The sequence below is a fragment of the Otolemur garnettii genome, unplaced genomic scaffold, assembly GCF_000181295.1.
Source record: "Otolemur garnettii isolate 467f Iridium unplaced genomic scaffold, OtoGar3 scaffold00003, whole genome shotgun sequence".
Taxonomy (NCBI): Eukaryota; Metazoa; Chordata; class Mammalia; order Primates; family Galagidae; genus Otolemur; species Otolemur garnettii.
Window position 1 is genome coordinate 36,990,216 of NW_003852398.1, and position 7,808 is coordinate 36,998,023.

Consider the following 7,808-nt stretch of genomic DNA (forward strand, 5'->3'; position numbering starts at 1 on the left):
TGGGAACTGAGCTTTCCCTCTAATCCTATTTTTTGAGCATAATAAAAGACCCGTGACAGATTAGATCAGTGCTGCATTGCCTCAATCTGCCACTCAGTGCATGAGACAATGCATGCCTCTCCATGCATTAAGTTGGTGTGAAGTCTCTTTTTTCCTTCAGCTCTCAGCCTGGGTCAGGGTCCCCCAGGAACACCAACAGACATCAAGAGTAGATAAAGAGCTAGGCAGATTGTCTCACAGCTATAATCACAGTGGCTCACAACTCTGGGAGGCAGAGGCAGGAGGATTACTTGAGGCCAGAAATTTGAGGTTAAAGTGAGCTATGATTGTGCCCTTGCACTCTAGCCTGGGTGACAGAGTGATACCTTGCTTATCTAAAAAAGGAAAAAAAGAAGAGTTATTAAGGCCATTTGGCCTTGAATGGAAGGGGAAAAAAAATACCTCCAAATCTTAAGAGTTTGTTTCTTAGGAAGACTGAGTCTGCCGTGGTTCCTGAAAAAAAAAAAAAATGCTAGCACACATAAAAAAGTCTTGTGAGAAAATCAAATCCACATTTGATCGAACTTCTAGATCTGTCTTCTGATTTAAAGGAAATATTGGGGATGGGGATATGTTAAACAATGGACTTGTAATTAGCAAAGGCTGGACAGTGGGAAACTGTAGGAAAAATAAGCTACAAGAGGAAAGTAAAGAGGTGGAATGATCTATAAATTTAAATATAATGAATAGTGTATTGGATCAACAATAGATAAACTGAGAACATTTAAACAATAACTCAACGTTTGAGAATATTAAGGATACTAAAAGTTTTTAGTGTGAACTGGTATTTTTTCAGAGAGCCCTTTTACAACAATATGTTGAAGCATTTATACTTAACTGGAGGAGGTGCATTATTATTATTTTTTAGACAGAGTCTCAGGTCGTCACCCTCAGTAGAATGCTGTGGCGTCATAGCTCACAGCAATCTCAAATTCTTGGGTTTAAGTGATGCTCTTGCTTCAGCCTCCCAAGTAGCTGGGACTACAGGTGCCTGCCACAACACCTGGCTATTTTTACTTTTTGGTTGTAATTGTCATTGTTGTTTGGCAGGTCCAGCTTGGATTTGAACCTGCTAGCTCCAGTGTATGTGGCTGACATCCTGGCTACTGAGCTACAGGCACCGAGCCAAGGTGCATTATTTTTATTTTTTTAAATTTTTAGACAGAGTCTCACTTTGCCACCATCGGTAGAGTACCATAGTGCCACAGCCCACAGCAATCTCAAACTCTTGAGCTCAAGTGATCCTCTTGCCTTAGCCTTGCAAGTAGCTGGCACTACAGTAACCTGCCACAATATCCGCCTATTTTTACACATGGGGTCTCATTCTTGCTCAGGCAGGTCTCTGAGTTGAAGCAATCCGCCTGCCTCGGCCTCCCAGAGTGCTAGGATTACAGGCATGAGCCAGAGCACCCAGCTTAGGAGGTGCTTTATACTTACCTGGAGGAGTTAGATAGGTTGCTGGAACTATAGATGAAATAGGACTGACTATGATTTCATAATACTTAAAGCTAAGTGAAGGATCCATGAAAGATTATTATACCATTCTGTCTACTTCAGTATATAGAGGAAAATTTCCGTGAGAAAATTTTTTTTTTAGAAAGCAGTTCTAAATTGGCAGTATTTCCAAGTTATTGATAGAAGCATAAACAAATCCTCTTTGGAGGAACTTAAATCCAGACTTCAAAGCACACCCACAAACAGAAAACTTCCAGTGATCAGGAGCTCACAATCAAAATATCACAAAGCATGTAAATAATAAGGTATGTGAGTGAAAGGCAGTGGAAACACAATAATCAGACCTTGAAAATTACAAGTAGTAAAACACTAAGGGTATAGAATATAAATTAGTTATTTTAATATGTTTTAGAATATAAATAGTTATTTTAATATGTTTTAGAATATAAATTAGTTATTATAATGTGTTTAAAGAAGTCATATTTTATCAAAAGTGTGTGTTGGGGGGGAAATAGACTACCAAAAGTGACAATGACCAGATGGGTTTGAAAAAGATACAAATAGACCTTTTTTTTTTTTTTTTTAGGCAAGGTCTCCCTCTGTTACTAAGGCTGGTCTCAAACCCCTGGGCTCAAGTGATGCACTCACCTTAGTCTCCCAAGGTGCTGGGATTACAAGTGTGAGCTGCCAGAACTTCTTTTTTAAATTTATTTTTAATTATTATTATTATTATTTTTTTTTTTTTTGAGAGAGAGAGCCTCAAGCTGTCACCCTGGGTAGTAGAGTGCTGTGGCATCACAACTCACAGCAACTTCCAACTCTTGGGCTTAAGCAGTTCTCTTGCCTCAGCCTCCCAAGTAGCTGGGACGACAGGGACCCGCTGCAGCGCCTGGCCATTTTTGGTTGTAGTTGTCATTGTTATTTGGCAGGCCTGGGCTGGATTCAAACCCGCCAGCTCTGGTGTATGTGGCTGGTGCCTTAGCCACTTGAGCTACAGGCACCAAGCCTATTTTTAATTTTTTAATTGGCAGATATAATTGTATGCATCATGTGCAGCATGATGTTTGAAGTATATATACGTTATGTAGTGACTGAATTAAACCAGTTAACATATGCTGTACCTCAGGTGGTGGTTATTTTTAATGGTGAGCACGCTCTACATCCACTTTCCTTTTTTTTAAGAATGCAATATTTCATTATTAACTATAGTCTCCACGTCGTGCAATACATCTCTTGAAATTCTCCTGACTAAAATTTTGTGTCCTTTGACCAACATCTATCTTTACCTATTTTCCCTGATTTGTGAGGTGCTGATTCCAGGCTAGGAGAGAAAAGCTGAGAGGGCCTCAGGCTGCTGTGTCCAAACCCACTGAGCACTCTACTCCTAGAATAGGCATTTTTCTTGGAGAGAACCTTGTTATTGTTCCCACTCTCAGCACCAGAGTCCTAACTTAGAGGTTTTGCCTAGAGAGGAAGCAGTCCATAAAACAGCTCCTAATCTCTTTCCAGAGGAGCTGGCCTTGTTTGCAACAGAAGGTATGAAAGATCAAAACTAAGGATACTTTTTTGTTCTTTGAGACAGTCTCCCTCTGGTGCTCTGAGTAGAGTGCTGTGACATCATAGCTCACAGCAACCTTAAGTTCTTGGGCTCAAGAGATCTCCTTGCCTCAGTTATTTGTTTTTGTTTTTGTTTTTGTTTTTTGAGACAGGGTCTCACTATGTCGCCCTTGGTAGAGTGCCGTGGCATCACAGCTCATAGCAACTTCAAACTCTTGGGCTTAAGTGACTCTCTTGCCTCAGCCAGGTCCCAAGTAGCTGAGACTACAGGTGCCCGCCACAACACCTGGCTATTTTTTGTTGTAGTTGTCATTATTGTTTAACAGGGCCAGGTTTGAACCCTCCATTGCCAGTGTATATATATATGGCCAACACCCTACCACTGAGCTATAGGTGCCAAGCCTTTTTTTTTTGAGAGAGAGAGAGTCTCACTCAGTTGCCCTGGGGTTGAGTGCCATGGCCCTTCTTGTTCACAGCAACCTCAAACTTTTGGACTGAAATGATAGTCCTGCCTCAGCCTCCCGAGTAGCTGGGGTGACAGGCACCCACCATAACACCTGGCTATTTTTTTTTTTTTTTAGAAATGTGGTCTCACTCTTGCTCGGGTTAGTCTCGAACTCAAGAGCTCAAGTGATCCACTTGCCTCAGCCTCTCAGAGTGCTAGGATTATAGACAGGAGCCATCGCACCTGGCCAGTTGATAACCTTTTCATAATCCTTTCTGATTCTCTTTCTTCTCTCACAGAGGTAACCACTGTTTGGAATTAGATGTGTATCATGTCTATTTTTTTATAGATGATCACATATATCTAAATTCATGGTATATATGATATACATAGAAATTGGTTTAGTAGTTTTTCATGTTAATGCAGCTCTATGTACAGCTTCTGTATAGCATCTCATTGTTTGAATATGCTTAATTTGTTTATTCACATATTAATAGACATTCAGGTTGCCAGTTTTTTTGCTGTTATACACAATTTTGCAATGAGTATCTTCCTGCATGAATCCTTTGGTAGATATATGCATACTTCTCTATGGTATATGCCTAAAAATGTAATAGAACTACTAGATTTTATGCTATGCACGTCTTCAACATCACTAAATAATGCCAAATTGTTTTCCAAAGTGATTATTGGTAGAAATAAACTTTTACTGTGTTTGGCAGTATCTGTTTCTTCACATCCTTGTCAATCATTGGTATTATTAAAGTTTTTAGTTTTTGCAAATTTGATAGGTATGACATGGTATCTGATTCTTCTTTTTGTTTTTTGGGGTTTTTTTGAGACAGAGTCTCATTATGTTGCCCTTGGTAGAATACCATGGCATCACAGCTCACAGGAACCTCAAACTCTTGGGCTTAAGCATTTCTTTTGCCTCAGCCTCCCAAGTAGCTGGGACTACAGGTGCCCACCACAATGCCTGGCTATTGTTTTGTTGCAGTTGTCATTGTTGTTTAGCTGGTCCTGGCCAGTTTTGAACCTGTTAGCCTCTGTGCATGTGGCGGCACTGTAATCACTATGCTACGAGTGCTAAGCCTCATTTTTCTTATTGATTTGTTCTTCCCTGACTGCTATAGTATTATTGTTTTTCTCCATCACCGGAATTATACTGTGTATATTGACGGCTCTGAAGTTTATTTGCTCTTTTTTTTTTTTTTTTTTTTTTTTTGGTTGAATGCCTTTTGTATTTCAATGGAGTTGTCAAGGCTGCTGCTTTTTAAAAATTGCCTCTTAATATCATTTACCTGTTTTTTCCACTGACTCTTTTATTTTTTAGTAGGTATATATATGATATATAATTTGAGTACTGATACATATTACATTTATTATATGAAATATACAAATACTATCTTTTGTATGTATAGCAAATATTTTCTAGTATGTGACTGTTCTTTTTACATGAGTTGTATTGCTTTTTGCTATAGACATTTTATGGTATTTTTGCAAAATCAGAATTATCAACCTTTATCGTAAAAGTCTTTTGCTGTTTATATTTTAAGAAATCCTTTCTTGAAGGATAGAGATATTCGCCCATGTTATTTTCTAAGAGTATAAAGAATTGACAGGCTCAGTGCCTATGGCTCAAGTGGCTAAGGTGCCAGCCACATACACTTAAGGTCTCGGGTTTGAATCCAGCCTGGGCCTGCCAAACAACAATGATGGCTGCAACCAAAAAAAAATAGCCAGGTGTTGTGGCAGGCGCCTGTGGTCCCAGCTACTTGGGAGGTGGAGGCAGGAGACTCGCTTAAGCCCAGGAGTTGGAGGTTGCTGTGAGCTGTGATGCCATGGCGCCATGGCACTCTACCCACGGGAACAGCTTGAGGCTCTGTCTCAAAAAAAAAAAAAAAAGAATTGACAGGTTTTTATTTTAAAATTTGTTTTTGTATGCTGTGAGATATAGATTTTAGTTTTCACCATTTGGCTAACTTAATTGTCCTGGCGCCATGTAGTGAGTAGTCTGTCTTTTCCCCAGTGATATAATGGTTTCTTTATGATATTTTGAGTTCCCGTATTTGTACTGTTTTTTTTTCTGATCCAGTGGTCTCTTTTTCTACACTTCTATCAGTCATTCGATTATTTACACCAATTATTTCATTTACATAGCTTTTTAAGGTTTGATATCAGGTAAAACAAAACTTCTATCCTTATTCTTTTTTTTTTTTGAATCAGAGTCTCACTTTTTCACTCTTGGTAAAGTGCTGTGGCATCGTAGCTCATAGCAACCTCAAACTCTTGGGCTCAAGAGATCCTCTTGTCTCAGTGTCCCTGGCAGCTGGGACTACAGGTGCTCACCACAACACCCAGCTAGTTTTTCTATTTTTAGTAGAGATGGTGTCTTACTCTTGCTCAGAGTGGTCTCAAATTCCTGAGCTCAAATAATCCACCTGCCTCAGCTTCCCAGAGTTTTAGGATTACAGGCTTGAATCACTGCACCCAGCCTTAGATGTTCTTTGTAAAGGATTCTAACAAAATACAAACAATTTTGTTTCTGTCTAATCTTTCTTTCTTTTTCTTGTTTTCCTTTTTTTCTCCCCTATGTAGGGCATTTGTTTACAGGAGGCCACAAGTTTTGTGCTGCCCTTTGTTACAATGACCCTAGATTCCTGTCTGGTGTATTATAAACAGAGGAGCCAAGCTTCAGGCCCCCTGCTCTGAGCACACCCCAATTAATCTTTATCTCTTGTTTCTACTACTTATTACATGGTCTAGTACATTTAATATAGTGTTTATTGAAATATTAATAGTAGCCATTCTTATCCTTTTCTTGTCTTTAAAGGGAATGATTCTAATATTTTACCATTAACTATGATACTTACTGTAGGCTTTTAATAGATTAAAAATATTTTCTTCTATTCTTAGTTTGCTAAGAGTTCTTTAAAGTCAAGTATTAGATTTTGATAAGTTTTTGTATACATAGAGGTCTATTAATTTGATAATGTAATGAATAACATTAGGGGATTTTCTAATATTCTACTTGGCTGTAATGTATTATTTAATATTTTGTTGGATTTGGTCATTTTTTCTTAGATAGTAGGATAACATTTATGATTTACAGATAAAACAGTAAATTGATCGTGCATATGTATATCATTATAACAAAACAATCAAGTGAATGAGAAATACAACATTCAAAATAGCAGTTTCTTCTGTAAAGAGGGAAGAAATCTGATTGGCAAATGGTTTTCAAAATTGTTAGTAAATTATAGAGTTCTTACGCTGGTTAGAAAGTTGTTAATTTTAAAATTATTCTTTATACTTTACAAAGATGTTTTAAATTTTTTATATATGAAATTCATAAAACCTATTTTAAAAATTAAAAGAGGGAAAACTGCAACATTGAGCAAACAGATATCATTCTTATCTAATAAATAAAGCAAAGAACCATAATTTCCCAGTTTTGTATTTTCTCACTTGTCAAGATGGTACCTTTATGCCAGTTAGGAAATTGTACCCCCTCCTATGAGGAAGAAATAGCTTAGCACTGGGTACAAGGCTGGCTGAATTCTTGCCCCATAGTTTGGTAGTTTTTTTTACTTAAAATGTTTATACCTTGGTTATTAATTATTTTGACCATGTGATTTTTCTTTATCATACTACTCCTGAGTGGTTTTGTATCAAAGTAATAGTGATAAAAGGACTTGAAATACTTTCTTTCTCTTTCTAGTGTCTAGAACATTATGTATAAGATGGGGTTATCAGACCCTTAAAGGCCTTATAAAAATTACTTATAAAACTATCTGAGCTTAGTACTTTTTTGTGGACATATTTTTAATATCTTATACTGTTTCATTAATATTATAAGTAGCTTTAAATTTTCTTTTTTTGCATCAATTTTACTCACTTTTCTTTTTTTTTTTTTTTTTTTGGAGACAGAGTCTTACTTTGTCACCCTCAGTACAGTGCTATGGCATCACAGCTCACAGCAACTTCCAACTCCTGGGCTTAAGCAATTCTCTTGCCTCAGCCTCCCAAGTGGCTGGGACTACAGGCACCCACCACAAAGCCCAGCTGTTTTTTTGTTGTTGTTGCAGTTGTCATTGTTGTTTAGCTGACTCAGGCTGGCTTGAACCTGCCAGCCTCCGTATATGAGGCTGGTGCTGTGACCACTGTGCTACGGTTGCCAAGCCGTGTGTGTATGTTTATCTATGTGTATGTGTTTATGTTAAGTATATTTATATCAAGTACGTATGTTAACTGAGGTATACATCAATTTGATTTTCATCAAGGTGCCTATTAAGATTTTTTTTTTTTTTTT

General features: G+C 37.7%; 1 protein-coding gene and 1 non-coding gene across 3 annotated transcripts in view; one reads left to right on the plus strand and one right to left on the minus strand.

The window, feature by feature from the left end:
* Positions 1–7,808, plus strand: part of SIL1 (SIL1 nucleotide exchange factor) — a 258,671-nt gene that overhangs the window by 202,892 nt on the left and 47,971 nt on the right. The gene's annotated exons all lie outside the window — the stretch shown is intronic.
* Positions 6,087–6,217, minus strand: LOC111727223. The gene has a single exon (XR_002774826.1). It is a non-coding gene; the product is annotated as a small nucleolar RNA SNORA11 (small nucleolar RNA).